The sequence below is a fragment of the Aotus nancymaae genome, unplaced genomic scaffold, assembly GCF_030222135.1.
Source record: "Aotus nancymaae isolate 86718 unplaced genomic scaffold, 86718_ANA_hifiasm-v0.15.2.pri h1tg000032l_0, whole genome shotgun sequence".
In the NCBI taxonomy this organism is placed as follows: Eukaryota; Metazoa; Chordata; class Mammalia; order Primates; family Aotidae; genus Aotus; species Aotus nancymaae.
Genome location: NW_026988445.1, coordinates 20,262,189 through 20,285,287, shown reverse-complemented (window position 1 = coordinate 20,285,287; position 23,099 = coordinate 20,262,189). Strand labels below are relative to the sequence as shown.

General features: G+C 43.7%; 1 long non-coding RNA gene across 1 annotated transcript; it reads right to left on the bottom strand.

The window, feature by feature from the left end:
* Positions 1–707: 707 nt before the first annotated feature.
* LOC135277435 (uncharacterized) lies at positions 708–22,644 on the bottom strand. Its single transcript, XR_010345033.1, has 3 exons — positions 22,457–22,644; positions 21,624–21,992; positions 708–1,022 (listed from the first exon to the last, which is right to left on the bottom strand). It is a non-coding gene; the product is annotated as an uncharacterized LOC135277435 (long non-coding RNA).
* Positions 22,645–23,099: the final 455 nt, after the last annotated feature.

Below are 23,099 nucleotides of genomic sequence, written 5' to 3'. Positions count from 1 at the left end.
TTTATCATTAACCCCAAGTTTGGAAATCTGTTTGCTTTTAAAAGTTTCAGTTTCCCAGTTGAGGAAGGCGACAGTTCTTTACTGATGAGTGTTTTTTTTTTTTTTTTGAGACGGAGTCTCGCTCCATCACCCCAGGCTGGAGTACAGTGGCGCAATCTCAGCTCACTGCAAACTCCACCTCCTGGGTTCAAGTAATTCTCCTGCCTCAGCCTCCTGAGTAGCTGGGACTACAGTCAATCCCAGGATTGTCACACCTGGGTAATTTTTTTGTATTTTTAGTAGAGATGGGCTTTCGCCATGTTGGCCAGGCTGGCCTTAAACTCCTGACCTCAGGTGATCAGCCTACCTCAGCCTCCCAAAGTGCTGGGATTACAGGCATGAGCCACTGCACCTGGCCTGATGAGGTTTTGATGTCCTTTGTGGAAAGGCCTATCACCTGGCTGGCACACAGCACTGTGGGAACCTCTGGCAGGGCTATGTGAGGAATTAGAGTGACCTCGACTTCAGACAAGCTCAATGTGCGTCTCAACTCTGTCACTTTAGGTGTCACCTGGGGAATCCCTTCCCTTCTTTGGCCTCGATGTCCTCCTCTGTGAAGTGAGGGTAAAAAGTCTCTCCCTCGTAAGGTTGTTAGAGGGCTCAGCAAGGAGAAGGAGGAGATGGAGGAGGAGGAAGACACAGAGGTGAAGGGCTGGCTGGGGGTGTGGAATGCAGCATACACTTGGAGGGGCAAGCTATCAGGGTTATTTATTACTGAAGTCATTTTAATTGTGGGTCATAAAATTTCTGTTTTCTCTTTCCAGAAATTTCTGCAGGATGTCACCTGTGCAGGGTACACAGTGTGATGACAGGCTCTGTGCTTTTTCTGCTTGGGTCCACATGAGTGTCTGGAGCTGCCCTTCAAGGCCGGGGGTAGAAGAATGATTCTGCCTCCCTGCTGAGAGGGATGTGGGTCCTTCGGGGGTCGGGGTGAAGCTTCCTCTCCTTTCTGCTGACAGCACTTCCTCATTAAATGCAGAGATCTGCAAAAAGGAAAAATAAAAACACACACAAAAAATTAGGCATCGAAGACCCTCCTCTTAATGCCCATGGGGATTTGGGGGATGGGTTATTTCTTTGCTTTCCCAAAGGACCCAAGAAGAGCTTCTGGGGAGAGGGAGAGCACCCTTACTGAGGATTCCTGACAGGTCTGTCTCTGGAGCTATAGGAGAGGCGGGAACTAGGGTGCAGATCATTTTCTGTGTTAAGGGCATCCAAGGAGAGAAGAGAGTGACCCCTTATGACTTGAGAGGCCCGTAAAGATGGGCCCTGGGTGAGCAGTAGCCAGGAGGGTGCAGGGATGGGTGTGCCTTGGGGGCTGGCAGTGAGGACTGCATTGTCCCTAGACAGTTTAAAGACAAGAATCAATCCAGCTCCAAGTCAGACTGCTTTTAAACCATTTTAATTGCCACACACCACTAAGTCCAAACAATATCAGCGATAAAATCTCCTTCTGTTGGGCAGCCAGTCCTTCCACTCCCTCTTGGTGCGTCCTGAGAGCGGGGTAGGGAGGAGCTAGTGTGACCCGAAGACAAAGGAACCCGAGATATCTCTTTCCTCTTCCAAGCAAGAGAGGCTGGAGATGGCGAATGAGGGTCCGAAGGGTCACCTGAGAAAGGAAGAGTGAGAACTGCCACAGCCAGTGAAGCGGGCACCGCAGGCTCTGCCTCTCTCCCCCGCCCATCTAGGAGGAGGGTCTGGAGTGGAGTCCATGAGGGGCTGGGGCCCTACTTTGGAGGGAATACAGTAAGCAGACCGTACAGCCAAGCAGACAGTCCTGCAGATCGAGGATGCGACAAAGAACTGTAGCATCCTCTGTGTGTAAAGACACCCTTGCTTCTGTCCTGACCCACAGACGGGGGCTTCTCCTGCCCTGCCATGCTGCTGCCATTTCTGGTGGAAATAGCTCGAAAGACTCCTGCTTATCAACAGGGCAGGGGCATTGACCCATTACAACCCCCTAGTGAAGTGATACGGTTATGCCCATTTGATAGACAAGGAAATTGAGGCCCAGAAAGGGGCAGGAAGCTTCCCCAGCTGGGAAGTGGTGGATCTGGGACTTGTCTACCCCAGAGGCTGCCACCCCGATACATCACTGCCCTCAAAGGCTGACAGGGGCCCCCAGCAGCTGGAACCATTTCTTTTGATAGCTTTTCACTGTGTGGAAGATCATTTTGGGGGATGCACGGAGCTCCCAGCTTGTGATTCAGCACAACCCTGGGGTGTCCCCTATGGAACGTGGCCTTGATGGGCACAGTGCCAGCTAGCCAGAGACCCTCAGTGAACGGGCGGTTTCCAGAGGGCCTGGTGTTTTCTGCATGGCAAGACTCCTACAGAGAGGTAGCCCTGTTTTCAGAGGGCAGTTTGCACCTCTGGTGGCCCCGGGGGCCCATGTTCCTACTGGATTCCTGCCCTGTGCCAGGGCTTTTTCTGGTATGGAAAACTTGAGAAAAGTGCCACCACCACCTCTTTTTTGCTCAGGATTTGCTCATTTCTCCCCACCTGCTCCCGTGGCTCATGCCTGGAAGAAGGCTTAGGACATGGGGGAAATGTCTAATGTGGAGCCCACCTGCTGAGAAAGGAGCGGATGTGAAGGAAGAAGCCTTGTTCTGATTCCTCATGGCCCAGCCACCTGTCTCCGGAGCTGAGCCTGGCCACAGGGCCCGCCTGCAGGAAGGGCTGACCCATGGCTTCACGCTTCACTCAGAGCCCAGGGTGAGGAACTCCAAGCCCGTTAAGCCTCAGCTGGCCAAAGTGCTAGATGCACGTGGTCTGCCTCCGTCCCAGCTTCCCTTAGAGCTTGCATTTTCCGAATTCAAGAGGCTCTCCCTTAGAGAAGACCTGCCTGTCTAGGTGATTTATGTGTCCCCTACCCTATCTCCCTTTGTTCTGCAGAGCGGTGTGCATAAAAGGCTTTTGGGGAAGGGGAGAAGTGCCACTCAGTAACTTGCACAGGAAATTGGAAATTGGATCCCCAGGTCTACCCCCACTCCTCTGACTCATGCTTAAACAAACCCAACAAACGCCCTGACCTTTGCTCTCTCCCTCTGCTGCAGGCCATACCTGCCAGCAGCCCGCTCTCCCAGCCATGCCGAGGGCTCAAAAGTCCAGCATTTGGTAGCTTCCTGGGGGAATGAATCCTTCAAACTAATACTATGCATGCAGCCTATGATTTTTTTTTTTGTCTTTGACAACGTGAATACATTTTTTTTTTCTTGCTCTTTAAATTGTCATCCATTATATTCATCAACACAGAGAGATGGAACATTTGGCAAAATTATTTTAAGTAGCACTCCAACCTGTGATCGTAATTTCAAATCAAGGAATTTGCTGAGCAGCTGTGGGGAAGAACAAAGGGCCCAAGAGTGATTTAGGGCCTGGGGGAGGGGAGGCGGTGGAGCTGAAGGCCCCAGCCCGTAGGTAGCAGAAACAGCTGGGGAAGTAGGTTGTGTGCACCCCCGGCCTTCTCAGCCCTGCCATCCTGTCCACACGTGCCTCATCAGAGAGTTTTCATCTGCTGAACACACCACATGCAGTGCTTCAAAATAGATAAAATGAGCAGAGGATTCAGACTGAGACTAATACCCTCGCTAAGAGCTTCGGCTTAGGAGTTGGATGGGCTTGGCCTTGAATCCTGGCTCAGTCACTCACCGGCCTCAGTGGCATCATCTGTAAAATGGGGCTAATGTAGCAATCACTTTGTAGTGATTACTATGAGGACGAGTGTTTATTTGACCCTGTTGCTGGCATAGAACAGGTGTTCCAAATGCTATTATTATCACCAATATGCAGAAGCGTCCAACTGATACACTTGGTTTTTGCAACCAATTAATTCAGTGAACATCTATTGAGTACCCATTATATGTCAGGTGCAGGGCTGGGTGTTGTATGGGTACAAACACGTAAAGCATAGGAATTAATATGCTATTAGATAAATTAAAAAATACTTCTATTGACTTAGAAAGTAATAATGACTTCCAAGAATATTTAAGTAATTTACCAAAGAGCTTTTTTTTTTTTTTTTTTTGAGATGGAGTCTTGCTCTGTCTCTCAGGCTGGAGTAAAATGGTCTATCTCGTCTCACTGCAACCTCTGTCTCCCAGGTTCAAGCAATTCTCGTGCCTCAGCCTCCCAAGTAGCTGGGATTACAGGCGCGTGCCACCACACCTGGCTGGCTAATTTTTGTGTTTTTAGTAGAGATGGAGTTTCACCGTGTTGCCCAGGCTGGTCTTAAACTCCTGACCTCAGGTGATCCATCCGCCTTGGCCTTCCAAAGTGCTGGGATTATAGGCATGAACCACCACACCCGGTCAAAAGAGGCTTTCTTAACAGATAGTCTATTAGAAACAATTTGAAAAGAAAATATAGAGTTGAAAAAAATAAAAGGAAAGCTGCATTCTTTCTAATTGTTTTTGACTTGTTGCTTTTCAGTACAACTATTATCTAAATTAACTTAATTTCTTAAAATAAACCCTGCTTCGTACCCAGGAACCTTCAATCACTTCGTACCCAGGAACCTTCAATCAGCTAATTTGCAGATAATCAGACCTATTTACAAACAGTCTGGTTTGCCTGAGTGACTTTTAGTGACACATGCATACTCAGAAAGGGTATCATTTGCCAGAGATTAGCCAGTTCTGCTGAATTACAGTCTTCAGAATTAGAAGTTATCTAGTTCAACCTTTCATCCTTTTAATAGAATTTCTGGTAGATAACAGCTGAGCTTCTGCTCAGACTCCGCTAGGAATGGAGAACTTACCACTTCAAAACGTACATGCTGCCCGGGTTGAACAGCTCTAAATGTTCAAGATGGAATAATTAATGGGGAACTCATTGAAAAGAATTTGCAAAGCACATCTCAAGGACAAAAATCCCTTCTGTTGTTTTTTTCCTTTCGTCTTGGTCTCAATCTCCGTGGTTTGGTGGTATTTAGACTACCTGTCTGTCTTCCCCTTTTACTCCGAGCCTGCCCTCTGCCCCCGCCCCCCAGGGGAACACCAATGGCTCTGATCACCATTGGGTGGCCAAGCGTATCAGGCTGTAGAAGTTTGGAGCCAATACTCAGTTCAAGTTGCCCCTCTCCTTATTTCCTAGGGTGGCTCAGCCAGGCTCTGCTCTCTTGGAAGACAACAGTGAACTTTGTTCAGCCCAAACCCGATTTCCCAAACTGATATTTGCTCCCTGGCCTCCCCTCTCCAGCTGCTCCCCACTGCTGACCACTTCTTGAGCACACTGCTAGCTGCTTCTGCTGTTCCAGCACTTCCTGGAAGGCAGCTGCAAGGGGCCGAGGCAGATGGAACCCAAGCCCTGTTGCTCGTGGCCTTGGCTTACTGAGCCTGAATCCACCACCGGATCGTTAGAAAAGGGACATGTGTGTGCCTACCTTTGAAGCCAGTAGGCCAAAAGAAAGTGAGCAGGACAGCACCACAACACCTAGAGTTACTGTGTTTGGTTCACACTTCTGGTTTTCTGCAGAATTGTTAGAATTTTTTAAAAAAGGAAGCAGCAAGTTGAGAGCAACTAAAGTAAAAAGAGAAAAGGGATCCAAAGGGAAAGGTTTATTTCTGGAGTGCTTAGATTCTGAAACTCCTTCTGATTCTTTCATCCTTTTACCTCTCCCATTCTCCTCGCTGGGCTCTTTGTCCTCATGGGGACTGTGCGTCTCTGATCTCACTGTAGCTCTGGGTCTTCTGGCTTTCTGGCTCCTGGAGTGAGCCCTTTCAATGAGGCCCTCCCTCAATTTCCCATCCCTCTTATTCTGCCATCCAGACTCATCACAGCCCAAATCGGAGACCGGCTGGCTGCACAGCTACTCAGAGCGGCTGGAGACAGCCAGGCCCCGAGGCGACTTGTTCCACGGTGATCTGACTGGTTCACCTAGGGGTCTCGGACCTCACAGACCTCATCAGAAACATCAAATGGGGTAGTGTGGCTCGAATGATATTTAAAACAATTTGATTTAGTTATGAGCATTGAAGAAACAGATCACCAGAAAATCCAGAGTTTTAGCTCCACTAGCAGACAGAACTGAGAGCTGGTGGTACCTGGTCTTTACCCACTCTGGAATGACCACTGCCTGGAGCTGAGAGGCAGCAGCTTCTCTGACATGGGGCACACATCATCTCTGCAACAACAGAGAGTGTCTTCCTGGACCCAAAACTGAGAATTAGATGTCACTGATCAATGGGCTTGCTTCCTCTCACTCCCCAGACGACCTGATTCATGAGATGCCTGCCTGTTCCCCCGGAAGTTTGCAGCCCATGCTCTGTAGAGTTTATTCAGCAATCCTTTCCTGATCTACAGTGGATTCCTGGCCCACCACATTTCTAATGCGGTTGTTGCAAGTCTCGTCCAGACCTTTCAGACCCTTGATCTCTTTGGGAGACCGTGCCTCATACATTATTGAAAAGATTGAGGCCACACAACATGTGCTTCAATGCCTCAGCTTTTTGCCTTTCAGCTTCTAAGGTCTCTGCTCTCCCTCCATTACTTTCTCCTTCTCTCCTTTCTGACTCCCTTTTTCTTTTTTTCATCAGTTTTAAAAATTGTAAAATAGAATGCACCTACAGAAAAGGGAGGCCGAGGCAGGAGAATCGATTGAACCCAGGAGACAGAGGTTGCAGTGAGCCGAGATCATGCCATTGCACTCCAGCCTGGGCGACAAGAGTGAAACTCTGTCTCAAAAACAAAAAGACAAAAACCCCAAAAAACAAAAACAGAGATATACAGTTCAGTGATTTATCAACAAAGTCAGCCTGGTTGAGAAATAGAACTCTGCCCTCACCCTGGATTTACTCCTTATTCCCCCTGCCCACTTCTTTCCTCCCTCCCTGTCAGAGGCGACCATTATCCTGACTTTTTATGTAAAGCACCTTTGCTTATCTTTACCACCAAAAAATATATATAAACAGGTGTTCACAGCAGCTTTATTTATAACTGCAAAAACTTGGAAGCAACCAAGATGTCCTTTAGTAGGTGAGTAGATAATAAACTGTGATACATGGGGCAATGCAGCATTATTCAGTCTACAAAAGAAATGAGCTATCAAGCCATGACATGATGTGGAAGAACCTTAAATGCATGTTACTAAGTGAAAGAAGGCAGTCTGAAAAGACTATATGCTATATGATTCCAACTATATGACATTCTGGAAAAGGCAAAACTGCAGAGACAGTAAAAGGATCAGTAATTGCTAGAGGTTGGGGGAGGGAGGGATCAATCAGTACAGCACAGAAGGTTTTAGGGCAGTGAACTACTCTGTATCACACTATCATGATGGACACCTGTCATACATTTGTCAAAACTTATAGAATGTACAAGACCAACAGAGAACCCTAATGTGAATTATGGATCCTGGGGAGTACTGATGTGTCATTGTAGGCTTATGGATTGCAACAAACCAACCAGTTGGATGGGGGATGTTGATAGTGGGAAAGGCTGTGCTTATGTGGGGGCAGGAGGTATGTGAGATATCTCTGTACCTCTGTTCCATTTTGATATGAACCTAAAACTGCTCTAAAAAAATAAAATCTTAGGTCAGGTGCCACTAGTGGCTCACACCTGTAATCCCAGCACTTTGGGAGACCGTGGTGGGTGGATCATAAGGTCTGGAGTTCAAGACCAGCCTGGCCAACATGGCGAAATCCCGTCTCTACTAACAATACAAAAATTAGCTGAGCATGGGAGCGCATGCCTGTAGTCCCAGCTACTCAGGAGGCTGAGGCAGAAGAATAGCTTGAACCCTGGAGTCGGAGGTTGCAGTGAGCTGAGATTGCACCACTGCAGTCCAGCTCCATCCTGGGTGACAGAGTGAGACTGTTTAAAAAATAATAAAAATAAAAATAAAATAAAATCTTAAAAAAAGGGAAAAAAGTCTCTTTAAATGCCAAAGTTTAGTTTTTTGCTAAGCTAAACTTTAGCATTTCAATGCTAAATCCTGTTTTTTCAACTTTATATAAATGTAACTAAACAGTGTGTATTCTTCCATGCGCCCTACTTTTTACTCAACGTAATACGTGTAAAAATCATCCAGGTTGTTAGGTGTAGTTATTTTTTTATCAACGGTATAGGTGTAGTTTGCAGTTTTAAATCAATGGATAGTATTATATTTAAAAATGTGGCACAATTTGTTTATCTGTTCTACTCCTGATGGACATTTAGGTTGTTTCCAGTCTAGGGCTATTATAAATGATGCTGCTATGATCATCCTTGTGCTTGTGTGCTGGTGAAAGCATATGTGTGTTTCTGAGGATATTATTCCAAGCCTGGAGTTTTCTTTGTGGAAGAGTTTAAATTATCAATTCAGTTTGTTGAATAGTTATTGGGTTACTTAAGATTGACATACTTTCTTGTGTTAGTTTTTGATACATTTTCTTTTTAAGGGATTCAGCAATTTATCTAAATTTGTAAAATGTTTTGGCATAAAACTATTCATAATACCTTCTTACGATCTTACATAACGGTGGGTCTGTTGTGATGTCTCTTTATCATGCCTGACACTGATTATTTTAATCTTCTTTTTCTTTCTTTTTTCCCCTTGATAAATCTTGCTAGTTTTTTTGTGTTTGTTTGTTTGTAGAAACAGGTCTCACCATGTTTCTCAAGACCCAGGCTGGTCTTGAGCTCATGGCCTCAAGCAATCCTCCCACCTTGGCCTCCCAAAGTGCTGGGATTACAGGCATGAGCCACCATGCCCAGCTGTGCTAGGGTTTTTTTTTTTGAGACAGAGTTTTGCTCTTGTTGCCCAGACTGGAGTGCAATGGCCCGATCTTGGCTCACCACAACTTCCACCTCCTGGGTTCAAGCAATTCTCCTGCCTCAGCCTCCCAAGTAGCTGGGATTACAGGCATGTGCCACCATGCCCAGCTAATTTTGTGTTTTTAGTAGAGATGGGGTTTCTCCATGTTGGTCAGGCTGTTCTCAAACTCTTGATCTCAGGTGATTCACCCGCCTCAGCCTCCCAAAGTGTTGGGATTATAGGCATGAGCCACAGCGCCCAGCCTTTGCTAGGGTTTTTAATCAATTTTATTTCTCTTTCCAAAAAAATACAGATTTTGATTTTGTTGATACAGATGCTCCTTCATTTACAATGAAGTTGTGTCCCAATAAAAGTGTATTTTTAACTTAAGATATTTTCAACTTACAATGGGTTTATCTGGACATAATTCCAGTGTAAGTTGAGGGGCATACTGCACGCATATTGCTTTCATATTAATGGAGTCATAAAATCATAAGTTGAACCATTGTAAGTTGGGGCCATCTATATTTCATATTTTATATTTGTTTTTTAGTGCATTAAATTCTTTTTTTCTCTTTCTTTGGGTTTAATTTTCTGTACTTTTCCTAATTTCTTGAGATGGCTGCTTAGTTCATTAATTTTAAAACTTTCCTATAATCTAATATATGCAATTATAATTATGAATATTCATCCAATCATAGCTTTAACCTCATCCCATGACTTTCAGTATGCAATATTTTTATTATCATTCTATTAAAATATGTTAACATTTTATTTTGATTGTTTTCATGGGTTATTTAGATGTATGTCTGCATTTTCAAATACATGGGACTGGGTACAGTGGCTCACACCTGTAATCCCAGCACTTTGGGAGGCCAAGGCGGGTGGATCACCTGAGGTCAGGAGTTTGAGACCAGCCTGGCCAACATGGTAAAACCCTGTCTCTACTAAAAATACAAAAATTAGCTGGGCATGGTGGCACACATCTGTGATCCCAACTACTCAGGAGGCTGAGGCAGGAGAATCACTTGAACCAGGGAGATGGAGGTTGCAGTGAGCCGAAGTTGCGCTGCTGCACTCCAGCCTGGGTAACAGAGTGGGACTCCATCTCAACCAAAAAAAAAAAAAAAAAATACATGGAGTTTTCTAATCATCATTTTTGTTATTGGTTTTTTACCTTACTTGCAATGTATTTAGAAATTGTACTTCGTATAATTTCAGTCATTTGAGATTCGCCAAGACATGCTTTATGACTCAGTATATGGTTGATTTCTGAAATTTTGTTTGAAAAAAATGTACACTTGTAGTTGTGAGCTCAGTATTCTATATATGCCCATTAGGTTATAGTTGCTGGTTGTGTTGTTTGAATCTTTTATATTCTTACTGACTTGTCTGCTTGTTCTGCTAAATATTGCCAGAAGTGTGTTAAATTCTACCATAATGATTGTGAATTTGTCTATATGTAGATATGTTGCTTTTTGCTTCATGTATTTTGAGGTATTAGGTGTATATAATTTTATAATATTATAACTTCCTGGGAAATTAGAAATCTCGTTATTAAGACAGGGCCTTCTTTATCTCTAGTAATGCTTTCTGCTTTAAATTCTATTTTGTTTGATAATCAATAATATAGATAGTCCAGTTTTCTTTGGATTAGTATGGTATATATTTTCCATACCTTTACTTTTATCCATTCTGTATCTTTTTTTTTTTCTCACTGCAATTTTGGCTCACTGCAACCTCCACTTCCAGAATTCAAGCAATTCTCCTGCCTCAGCCTCCTGAGCAACTGGGATTACAGGCGGCTGCCACCACGGCTGGCTAATTTTTGAATGTTTAGTAGATACGGGGTTTCACCATGTTGGCCAGGCTAGTCTCGAACTCCTGGACTCAAGTAATCTACATGCCTTGACCTCCCAAAGTGCTAGGATTACAGGCATGAGCCACCGTGCCCTGCCCATTTTATATCCTTAATGTAATCTTCTTCTGTAAACACTACACAATTTAAAAAATTAATTATCTGACAATCTTTGTCTTATATTAGACCATTTAGTCCATTTATATTTAATGTAATTCCTGATTTCTTTTGTTGGTGGGGAGACAGGGTCTAGCTTTGTCATTCAGGCTCAAGTGTTGTGGTGTGAACATGGCTCACTGCAGCCTCGACCTCCTGGGCCCAAGAGATCTTCCTGCCTCAGCCCCCCCAAGCAGCTGGGACTACAGGCATGTGCCACCATGCCTGGCTAATTTTGTACTTTTTGTAGAGATAGGGTTTCACCCTATTGCTCAGGCTGGTCTTGAACTCCTGAGCTCTGGCAATCTGCCAGCCTTGGGCTTCCAAAATGCTGAGATTACAGGCATGAACCACTGCGCCTGGCCTAATCCCTAATCTATTTGGATTTAGATCTCCCATGCTGTTGTGTGCCTTCTATTTGTCCTACTTATACTCTATGTTCATCTTTCTCTCATTTCATTGTTTATTTTGGATTGACTATTTTATTTTTTTTTTTTTGAGATGGAGTCTTGCTCTGTCACCCAGGTTGGAGTGCAGTGGTGCAATCTTGGCTCACTGCAACCTCCACCTTCCAAGTTTAAGCGATTTTCATGCCTCAGCCTCCTGAGCATCTGGGACTACAGGCTTGCACCACCACACCCAGCTAATTTTTGTATTTTTCGTTGGGACAGGGTTTCACCATATTGGCCAGGTTGGTCTTGAACTCCTGACCTCATGATCTACCTGCCCTGGCCTCCCAAAGTGCTGGGATTATAGGCGTAAGCCATGGCACCCAGCCTGGATTAACTATTTTTTAAAATATTCCATTGCCTTCCTCTGTTATCTTGGAAATTATATATTCTTTTTACTCTTCTTTTGGTGATAAGTGCCAAGATCACAGTCCTCATTCTTGTCTTATATTAATTGGGGCTTTATACTCTTTTCAGGCATTTCAAGAACTCTGAAATACCCTAACTCCACTCCTCTCCCAAATTTTGTTTTATTGTTGTCATGTATTTTAAGCAATATATATTTTAAATTCAGCATTTTTTATTTTTTATAGTCACTCTCTTATATATTAATACTTGCTATTTTTTAATATATTACTCTTTGCATCTTTTTTTTTTTTTTTTTTTTTGAGACGGAGTTTCACTCTTGTTACCCAGGCTAGAGTGCAATGGCGCGATCTCGGCTCACCGCAACCTCCGCCTCCTGGGTTCAGGAAATTCTCCTGCCTCAGCCACCTGAGTAGCTGGGATTACAGGCATGTGCCACCATGCTCAGCTAATTTTTTGTATTTTTAGTAGAGACGGGGGTTTCACCATGTTGACCAGGATGGTCTCGATCTCTTGACCTCATGATCCACCCGCCTCGGCCTCCCAAAGTGCTGGGATTACATACTCTTTGCTTCTTATATCTGACTTTCCGTCTGAAACTGTTTTCCTTAGGCCTGAAGAATAGTCTTCAGTATTTCCTTTATTGTGAGTAACAAATAAATCTGTTTTGGTTTGTTATCTTTAATTAATCTTTATACTTGAAGGATAATTTTTGGGAACCATAAAATTCTAGGTTGGCAGTAATTTACTTTTACTATGTTAAGGGCATTCCATTATTTTCTAGATTTCCTTGTTTCTCTTGAGAAATCAGCTGTCAGTCTAATTGTTGCTCCTTTGACAGTGATATGTCTTTATTCTAGCTTCTTTTAAGATATTTCTTTTTCCTCTGGTTTTCAGCAGTTTTACTATAATGTACCTAGGTGTGTTTCCTTGTCATGCTTGGAGTTTTTATGAGCCTCTTGAATCTGTAGCTTTGTGTCTAACTTGCTTTGGAAAAAATCTCAGTTATTATCTTTTCAAATATTGCTTCTCTTCCATTTTCTCTTCTGTCTTTTCAGGATTCCCATTACATGTATATTAGATATTCCCATTCTGTTGTTTCTCTCTCTCAACTTCTCTTTTGTCTTTTTCATTCTTTTATTCCTTCATGCTTCATTCCAAATATTTTCTTCTGATCCAACATCTGATCTACTTCAGCTTTATAGGAGTCTAATCTCCTATAAAACACACCCATGACTTATTAAATGTAGTTATTATATTTTTCGTTTCTAGAGTTTCTGTTAGCATCAGTATCTGGAGACTCTCTGAGCATCCATTTTTCTACGTCCCGTTATGCTGGTTTTTCTTTTTATTATCCTTTCTTATTTAGTTAGTTATTTTTGCTGTTATAGTGGGCGTGGTTATAAAATTAACTGTGGAAATTATTTGAGGCCTAGGATGATGTATCTTCCTCTAGAGAGGACTGACTTTGCTTTTATCAGGAGCCTGGGGCCAAGAGATTAATTTAATCCAGTTTCATGGATTGAAATGATTTGAAGGTGAACTACAATGTCTGCAAAGGCCTGACTGTTTCTGCATCGTATTTATTCCTAGAGTATCATCCTCTAGGGTCACAACCCAAAGATAAGGATTTTCCGGGACGCTCACCTTGATGGGCCCTGGACCCCAGTATTGGATCCTCTAACCATCCGATGCTGTGTAAAGTGTTGCTCAGACTCTCATCCTCACTGCTGCGTCACCTGAACTTAACTAACAATGTAGAAGAAGAGTGGCTTTAGATTCTGGGTTTACCTCCTAGGCCTCCATTGTTCCCAGTCCCTGGCTTGCTAATGTTTCACTCTTGTGTTAGCTATCTGATGCTTCCAGAAGATAATCCTTACATTTAATGCAGCTTATATGTTTGTCCTCATTGGGGAGGTTGGTATGAATTATCCAGTTGCCATGGTTGTCTGCCTCTAATTTCCCATCATTGTCAGCCTTCTTTCTTTTATATTTCATGGATATTTCAGGGAAAGAAATGTCCCTTCTTCTCTCTAAAGCCAGCCCGTATAGATGTGACTTGATCTCCTTTCTTTCCATACTTGTCTAGAATCATAAAGCATCTTCAATCTCTCCTTTAACACTAGCACTTTCCCTACAAACATGTCCAATTATCCTGTACACAAACAGACACGTTTTCCTAAACTCTGCTCTTCTTTCCAGTCACAAGCCTACGTGGTACTATTTTTGGTAACGACTCCTGCCAGAATAGTTTATCAACTCCTTTTTTCCCCAGAGTAATGTTGACAAGTCTGCTCAAATCAGTGTTCCCATCTTGATTGATTCACTTGGCCAGAATGAGTTTACATAGAGAATAGTGAAGGAGGAAGATAAAAAAATAAAAATATGCAAGAGGAATTTTATAATGTGTTATTTTTTAATTTTTATTTTTTGAGATGGAGTTTTGCTCTGTTGCCCAGGCTGGAGTACGGTGGCATGATCTCGGCTCGCTGCAACCTCTGCCTCCCAGGTTCAAGCGATTCTCCTTCCTTGGCCTCCTGAGTAGCTGGGATTACAGGGACCTGCCACTACGCCCGGCTAATTTTTTGTAGTTTTAGTAGAGACGGAGTTCCCCCATGTTGGCCAAGCTGGTCTTGGAGCACCTGACCTCAAGTAATCCGCCCACCTCGGCCTCCCAAAGTGCAGGATTACAGCCGTGAGCCACCGTGCCTGGCCATAATGTTTTTGTTTTTCTTTTCCAAAGGTTCTTGGCCCTCTTCTCTTCTCATTATAGACTTTTTGCCTTAGTAAATTCATGGCTTTCACCATTCTTTTTTTGTGTAAGGACACCCAGATCTAAATATCCAGCGTAGGCTTCTCTGTGGGGTTCCAGTTTTGCATTTCTGAATGACTGCTGTTTTTTCTAGCTGCGTGTCCTAGAAGTCCTTCAAAGATATTTTTGAAAGTTGAGCTCATAATTTCCATCCACAAACTTCCTATTTCTTCTAATTCCCCATGTCGATTAATATCATGACGATTAATATCATACTCCTTCTTTTTTCTCTACATTAAGTGCTCTTTCTTTCATCTCCACTTGTTAAAATCCCATGTAGATTTGAAAATTCAAAGGTTTTTCCTTCAGAAAACCTAGCGTCACGTGAAAAAAGTATGGGCTTCAGCAGTGAGAGATGTGGCTCAAATCCAGGCTCTGTCACTAACTGTATGACTCTGTACAAAGTGTTTACTGCAAACTTGAGTTTTCCTCATCTGTAAAGTGGGAGTCAGAGTGACTAAGTCACAGGTTTATTGATAAGATTAAATGCATTATTTATGAGCATGTTCTATGTCATTTATTAGACTGTAAGCTCCTTGAGAGCAAGATTCATGTCTGATTAATCAATATATCCCCAGGTACTTACTAGTTATCAAATGAATGAATTATTATTGCACATTTTGCCAAACAACATAGTACTGATGTCAGCATTTTATTCACCCACTAAAAAGATCAAACCTACTTTATTTTGGTCAATTCAATATTGCCCAATTATATGCAGGGACAACTTTGATATTCTTATTTTATTTCTACTCAGGTTGAATGGTTTAACTTAATGTCAAATGGGTGCTAAGATGGAAGAAGGAATCGGGAATCGAGGGCTTCTAGACCTACCCTGGGGTCAGATTTTTGTTGCCTTCCCAGGTGCAGAAAAGTTTGATTAATCGTCTAGTGTAGACAACAGGCCCTGGCTGGAAAGGTACCCAAGTCCCATCGCCTCTTTTTATTTTTGCTTAATTCATCCAGATAATTGCTTCATGTCTTCACTTCTTTTGATCTTTGTTGACTAGCCTCCTGGGTCCAGGAAGCCATCTGTTCCTACTTCTCTATTCTCATTCCCTCTCTAGCCTCCCTCCTCCTCCTTGGCCTTAAAAATGGGTGAGGCTGGCTGGAGTTATCCTGGAAAACCAGCCCTCACCTGGGACAGGATCTTTTTCCAAGAGTGTGTACCAGGCCCAGTGCATCTGTCTGCTAGGGTGAACATGCCAAGCACTTGTCCCTGTCTTGGCCTATAAGATGCAGCTGAATACATTTGGCTGATGCTCCAGCAATTTGGTTATTCGTTTTCTACTCTCGGTTGAGTGTCTACACCTGATCAGAGCTTGGCTCACTCACTCCCTCCCTAGTTCCCTTGGCTGAGTGTCTGCAGCCATTGCCTGTGAGCTCCTTCCCTTTCTCCTCACTTTCCCTCTTTAGGTAAGTTTTTCAGGGGAGGAATAAATGGTGGGGAGATAGGGGATGGGCACGCACAGTGGCATGCCCTTTGAATAGCTGGGAAAGATCTTAGAACAGAGTTTTCTGGTCAAGGCCAGCGTAGTAAGCTAAATTATTGCTTCCCCCAAAATATCAGGTTCTAATTCCTGGAACCTATAAATATTACAGCTGAATATTTGTGTCCTCTCCCAAATTCATCTGCTGAAATCCTAACCCCCAAAGGTGTTGGTAATAGGAGGTGGGGCCTTTGGGAGGTGCCCTAATATAGGAGACTGCAGAGCTAGTCCCTCCTGCCATGTGAGGACACAAGAAAATACGTCACCATCTATGAACCGGGAAGCGAGCCCTCCCAGTGTTACTGGATGGAAGGTCTTGACTGTGAGTTGTCTTTGTTTGTGGTGTGTGGAACAAAGAATTGAACAAAACGCACAAAGCAACAAAAGAATGAAGCAATGAAAGACGAAGCAACAGGAGAACGGAGTAACGAAAACACAGATTTATTGAGGCAAAAGCACACGCCACAGAGTGGGAACGAGCTTGAGCAAGCAGCTCAAGAACCACCCCCCATTAGGGTTTTTATTAAGCTAAAAGAATTTGGTAACACCCCTAGGTGCCCTTTAAAGGTCCCCAGTTAGTTACATATTATGAAGGATTGGCCTGTGACCAATCAGAGGCTTAAGTGGAAGCTTGGCCCGCCGTCAATCAGAGGCTGAAATGGAAACATGTCTTGTTATCACAGGAGTAAAAGTGTGGCATGTGTGCTGCCTAATCTTGCCTAGAACTGGCTGTACCTGCTATTCTTTTGCTTATGCCTTAACCCTTGGTTATCCTAATTCCCTATTCTGTCTCACCAAGATATCAACTCTGCCAGTGTCTTGACCTTGGACTTCCCAGCCTCCAGAACTGTGATAAACAAATTTCTGTTGTTTATAAGCCACTCAGTTTATAGTAGTTTGTTACAGCAGCCTGGAAACATTTACCTTATTTGGATAAAAATAATTTTGCAGGGCTACACGAGGTGGCTTATGCCTAATCTCAGAACTCTGGGGGGCTGAGGAGGGCAGATCACTTGAGGCCAAAAGTTCGAGACCCACCTGGCCAACATGGTGAAACCCCATCTCTACTAAAAATGCAAAAAAGTTAGCTGGGCTTGGTGACAGATTCCTGTAATCCCAACTACTTGAGAAGCCAAGGCAGAAGGATCGCTTGAGCCCAGGAGGCGGAGGTGGCAGTGAGCTGATATGGTGCCATTGCACTCCAGCCTGGGCAACAGAGTGAGGCTCTGTCTCACATACACACTCACAGAGGATTTTGCAGATGTGATTAAGAATCTTAAGATGGGGAGATTCTTCTGGATTATCTGGATGGTCCCTAATGACATCACAGGTGTCTAGTTCTAGGCTGAACTTTCACGGATGAGTCCATTAAGAGCTGCTGCTCCTGCTACCACCAGGAAGCTGGCTACTCACTGCCAGGCTGCCCTACGGCTGCTCCACTCTGTGCCCCTAACTGGAGGCCTCACGTCCAAGGCTTCTCTCCCCACTGAACCCAGTTCCAAATTCAAGTCTTGCGTAACTGCCTGTGATTTGAGGAATTTAAATTACAACTGGGACTTTGGTTGCAGAGGTGCTTGGGAAATGTGGATTTTAGAGTCCCAGCTTCTGCATTTCAGGAAAGCAACTTCCCGTTGTGATGATTGTTGCCCTTCAGATGCCATGGGTGTTGAGTGGGCCAGTCCAGAATTTCTTACACAAACACCTGCTGTGTGCATAGGAGGGCTCTAAGCCAGTTAGAAAGCCCTGCACACAAGGCACTTACTTTCTTGTGAGTGTAGCTAGTAAGTTCATCAACCAATAAACCCAGTAATTTAAGATACTGGGAGATAAAGTAGTGTCACGAGGTAGTGGCTAAGAGTGGGGGTTGTTTTAGCTATGTAGATTTATTTATATATTAGCTAATAGAACAGTCACTGACATTTTTTGTTTTCATCTGAATGATGAAGAGGCAGCCATGTGCAAGTCTGGGGAAATGGTGTTCTAAGAGGAAGGGACAGCAAGTGCAAAGGGTTGGAGGTGGGAGAGAAGGAAGCCATTGTAGCTGAAATATGGTGAATGAAGGCAGAGTGGAAGGAAATGGAGTTGAAGAACTAGGCAGATGCCAGATCCTGAGGACCTGATGAGAGTTTGGATATTATTCTTGTGACAATGGGAGATCACTGGGAAGTTTTAAGTGTGGGAGTTAGGGTGGGTTGAATAGTGCCCTCCAAAATTCATGTCCACTGGGGAACTCCGAATGTGACCTATTTGGGAGTAGGTTATTTGCAGAGGTAATGAAGGCAAGGATGAAGATCCATCCTGGATCAAGGTGAGCTCTGAATCTAATAAGAGTGTCTTAGTAAGAAACAGAAGGTGAGTCCCACAGAGAAGAGGGTGATGTAGAGATGGAGGTAGGGGTGGGGGCGATGTGTCTCAAGCCAAGGAGTGGCGAGGATTTCCAGCAACCACCAAACGCTAGGAGAGGGCAGGGTCCAGAAGAAATGGATCCTCCTGCCATCTTGATTTTGAACTTCTGGCCTCCTGAATGCTGAGAACACATTTCTGTTGCTTTCCACCTCCCAGTTTGTGGTACTTTGTCATGGCAGCCACAAGAAACAAATACAGGAGTGATGTGATATGATCAGTGCTATAGAAAACTCACTCTGGCTGTGGTCTGGAGGTGACTTCTAGGAGTCAAGGCCGATGGTGGCCGAGACCTGTTAGGACTGGGGTCGGGGATGATGATGTTTAGACTGGAAGAGTGTCTGGGTAGATGATGAAAAGCTTTCAGTTTCAGGATGTGCTAGAAAGGTAGACCCTGTAAGTTTCATTCTTGGATTGTATGTTGGGAGTGGACTGAGAGATGAGGATGAGAAGTTAAATCTGACTCTTAGGTTTCTGGCCTGTGCTGCTGGCATGATTTATTGAGATGAGGCGGCTTGGGGAGCTAAGCTGGGATTGAGACTTACACTTTGGTCATGCTAAGTTGGAGATGCGTATTTGAATTTAAATGGAGAGACTGAGCCGGGCAGTTGGGCCAGACCAGTCCAGGGCTTTAGGGAGAAATAGACACGGAGATAACATTTGAAAGTCATCTGCGTATAGGTGACGTTTAAAGTCTTGGGACCAGATGAGAGAGCAGATGCAGAAGAGAGAAGAGCGAATGGGGGCGCTTGAGTGATAGGTAGAGATCTGGAAGAGACGAAGGATCTTGAGAAAGCGTGGGGAGGAGGGAGGAGAAGGACCAGACGGAGGTGGATGGCAGAAGTTGCGTGAGGGAAGTGTTTCTAAAATGAGGGGATCCCTGATACTGGTGAGGGCTTGAGGGAGAGGAAGACAGCAGTGTGAGCAATAGTGTTGGCTCAACATAGGTCTTTGGTAAGCTATTTTAGGAAGAGGTGGAGACATAAGCTAGACTAGGGGCATTGGAAGAGAGAATGGGCGGCAAGGAGGTGGTGATGGTGTCTGTGCAACTCTTTGGAGACATTTCCCTCTGGAAGGAAGCATGGAAAGGGTCTGGGTGCTGGAGTGGGGTGTGGAAGAGGACAGCGGCAGGAGAGGTATCCGTGAGGAGCATGGCGATGTGATTCTGGGAACAAGGGAGCTGTTGGCCCTTGACGGTTCCGGAGCAGTTCTCCTCTTGTGGACCTAGGAGAAGGCAGAGCAGGCACAGCGGCTGCTGCCAGGGCTGGTGGACGGAGAGGGTGGCTAGAAGAGGTGAGGGAGGTCAAGCTACGACCCAGTGACAAAGGCTGGGTCTCTGTTTCAGAACCTTGTGGGAAGGCATCCTTAGCCTCAGATGTGGTCTGTTCATTCATCTCAGCAACATCCAGGTGGCAAGAGCCCAGGACTAAGCTCCAGCACTCTAGACCAGTGTAGAATCACTAAGTTAATGATAAAGTATTACCTGCTTTCCAACAGCTAGAAGGAGGATATTGAATGTTCCCAACACAAGGAAATGTTGAATGTTTGAGATGGTGGATATGCTAATTACACTGGCTTGATCACTATACATTGTATATATGGAAGCATCACTATGTACCCCCTCAATACAAATATGCACGGTTATTATTTGTCAATTAAAATAATTTAAAAATAATTTTTAAAGTCGTTTCACTGTTCAGGATCTAGAACCTCTGCTGTCCTTTCTTCCCACCACCCACTGTCCCCCACCTTTCACCCTTGGGGATTTGGTAGGGCTCAGGGAGTTTTTCTATTCAACCCTATTTATTTATTTAGAGACAGGATCCTGCTTTGTCACGCAGACTTAAGTGCAGTGACATGGTCTGGGCTCACTGCAACTTCTGATCCCCAGGGTCAAGCTATCCTCCCACCTCGGCCTCCAGGGTAGCTGGGACTATAGGTATGTGCCATCATGCCTGGTTAATTTTTGTATTTGTTGTAGAGATGGGATTTCAGCATTTTGCCCAGGCTGGTTTCAAACTCCTGGACTCAAGTGATCCACCGCCTCGGCCTCTCAAAGTGTTGGGATTACAGGTGTGAGTAGCAACCCGCCCTGGTAAATAAACCCTTTATATACTGAGGGTCTGGTTACATCCCCTGTCCCTAGGAGAATGGGCTACTTTCTGTTTCTTCTCTTAGAAAGAAACCTAATAAAGTAACTCCTCTTCAAGTCCTCTTGGAGAATAAAGGACTATCACTCTGCACTTTTTTTTTTTGTTTTTTTTTTTGAGATGGAGTCAAGCTCTGTCACCCTGGCTGGATGCAGTGGCATGATCTTGGCTCACTGCAACCTCCACCTCCTGGGTTCAGGCAGTTCTCTGCCTCAGCCTCCCAAGTAGCTGGATTACAGGCACCCACCACCACACCCGGCTAATATTTGTATTTTCAGTAGAGATGGGGTTTCACCATCTTGGCCAGGCTGGTCTTGAACTCCTGACCTCGTGATCCACCCACCTCGGCCTCCCAAAGTGCCGGGATTACAGGCTTGAGCCACCACGCCCAGCTGCACCTATCTTTTAAAGTAGAGCCGCCTCAGACACCCTTAGGGATCATAGCCCATTTTTGTCCCTCTCACCCCTGTCCTGTGGTAGGGCTTCTCCCAGGGTGCAGGTTTTCTAATGTTTTATTTTTTTCCTAAAAAAGGGGAAAAGGCCCCATACCTTTGATCTTAGCTAACTAGTAATACGGTTTGGCTTTCTGTCTTTTCACCTTCCAGACGTTTTAAAAGTGTTCTATAGATGACTCCAATCCTAATATCCTGCCCCCAAAGAATTCTGTTCAAACTAATTTTGGACATCTTGCATGTTAAAGATTTAGAGAAGTCCTGCAGTTAAAAAACTTTTTGTTCTGTTTTAGTCAACATTTCTCAAACATATTTCACCACAGTGTTCTGCAGAATACGTTTTGGGAAATTTCTGTTTCTATAACCCTCAGTTTATCAGAAAAAAAAACCGGCCATTTCCATTTACCATCTAGATGCAATGGACTCTATAAAATATTTTTCAATCATTTTACATATAGTTTGTAGAAATACGAATAAAAGGAGAATGAAAAACAACTCTGCTAGAAATTCAGACACCAGAATTTAAACACAGCAAGTCCAGTTTTTAAAAATTCTATGTTTTCTTGATTTTGAAGCTGTATATAACTCAAAGTGCAATACTCTCCAAAGGCAACCAGCTACTCATCAGCTGTCATGCATGAATCTGGAACATCCATCTTAGATACACTGATTCAGACTTCAAGCCCATCTCCAGTTAAAGTTCACACTTACCATTCCTTCCGCCTCTTCCTGCACTTGCATCGTCAAAATACATAAAACAATTTTGAAGTCTTCAAAAACCGTTTTGTTAAAGAGAGGATGACCATCTTTTTTGCTTCATAATTGCAGAGCGATTTTATTTCTAGATTTGTAAACATGATTTAAGATGATCAAGCTTTTTTATTTCCTTCCAGTGACCTTTGTATACACACTTGCCTTCAGTATCTGTTCACGTAACAACACATATCAAGTAAATTTCAGGCTGGGCTGAAATTTCAGTGGCTCACACCTGTAATCCTAGCACATCGGAAGGCTGAGGTGGGAGGATCACTTGAGGCCAGGAGTTCGAGACCAGCCTGGGCACTATAGAGAGACCCGTCTCTACAAAAGAAAAAAAAAAATTAGCTGGGTGTGATGGCTCATGGCTGTAAGTTCCAGCTGTGCAGGAGGATGAGGCAGGAGGATCTCTTGGGCCCAGGAGTTTGAGGCCTCATAATTGCACCACTACACTCCAGCCTGAGTGACAGAGCGAGACTCTATCTCTAATACACAAACAAGCAAGCAAGCAAACAAACAAACTAAAAAACCCAAGTAAATCTCAGTGTACAGACATCATAAAAGTTGAAAAAACACTGCCAGGCATCTTTTTAGCAAATACCATAGTCCAGGTCCTGTTGACAGAATATTGCATAATAAAGTCATTCTGGTGGAATGACTAACTGGATGAGAACACCATATTCCCTTTAGGTCTATGGAAATATATCATTCATCCACCAAATTTTGAGTCTGAGAACTGTGTTGAGGATATTATCATCTGTAGATGTATGATCTGAGATTTCACTTACATGATCAATTTCATCATCGTCATTGGTATCTAGAGACCTGCTATCTCTTTGCTTTCTCCTTTGAATTCATCTAACAGGTGTGGAACATCTTCCTATATATATTTTCTCTTTGCCATTATAGACTGAAAGTAAAAAATTCTGAATTTTCAACTGCATTCAATGCAAGCAAAAAGCAGACTGCAGGGACGGCGTCTCCATCCCCTTTATACCTTCCTGAAGACGATGCCGTACTTTTGCCAAGGCAATAGGAAAACAGAGTGATGAAAGTGTGTGATGATTAATCTCATGATCACACCGTTCTTCTAATCTAGGTCATTCTGCCATTCGTTTTCTAAAAGTTTAGTTTGAGATAATTCATGAGTAATGACGAAATAGCAAAAATGTTTAAAGATACAGAAAAAGTAAGAACCCTCAACTCCTCAGCTGTAACTTGGATGTATAAAAGGGTCCCGTGGATGCATATAGTAATTGCAATATAGAGTAAGTCTTATTTTTTTTCAGGAAAAATAAGTAATTACTTTTTTTCCTTTGGAAAACCTTTAAGAAATAATAAAAATCAAGTAATATGAATCTTTACGAATAGAACTTCTAAAAAGAAACCAAAAAATTGAAATTAGATCCAATAGATCCCAATGAGAGTTTG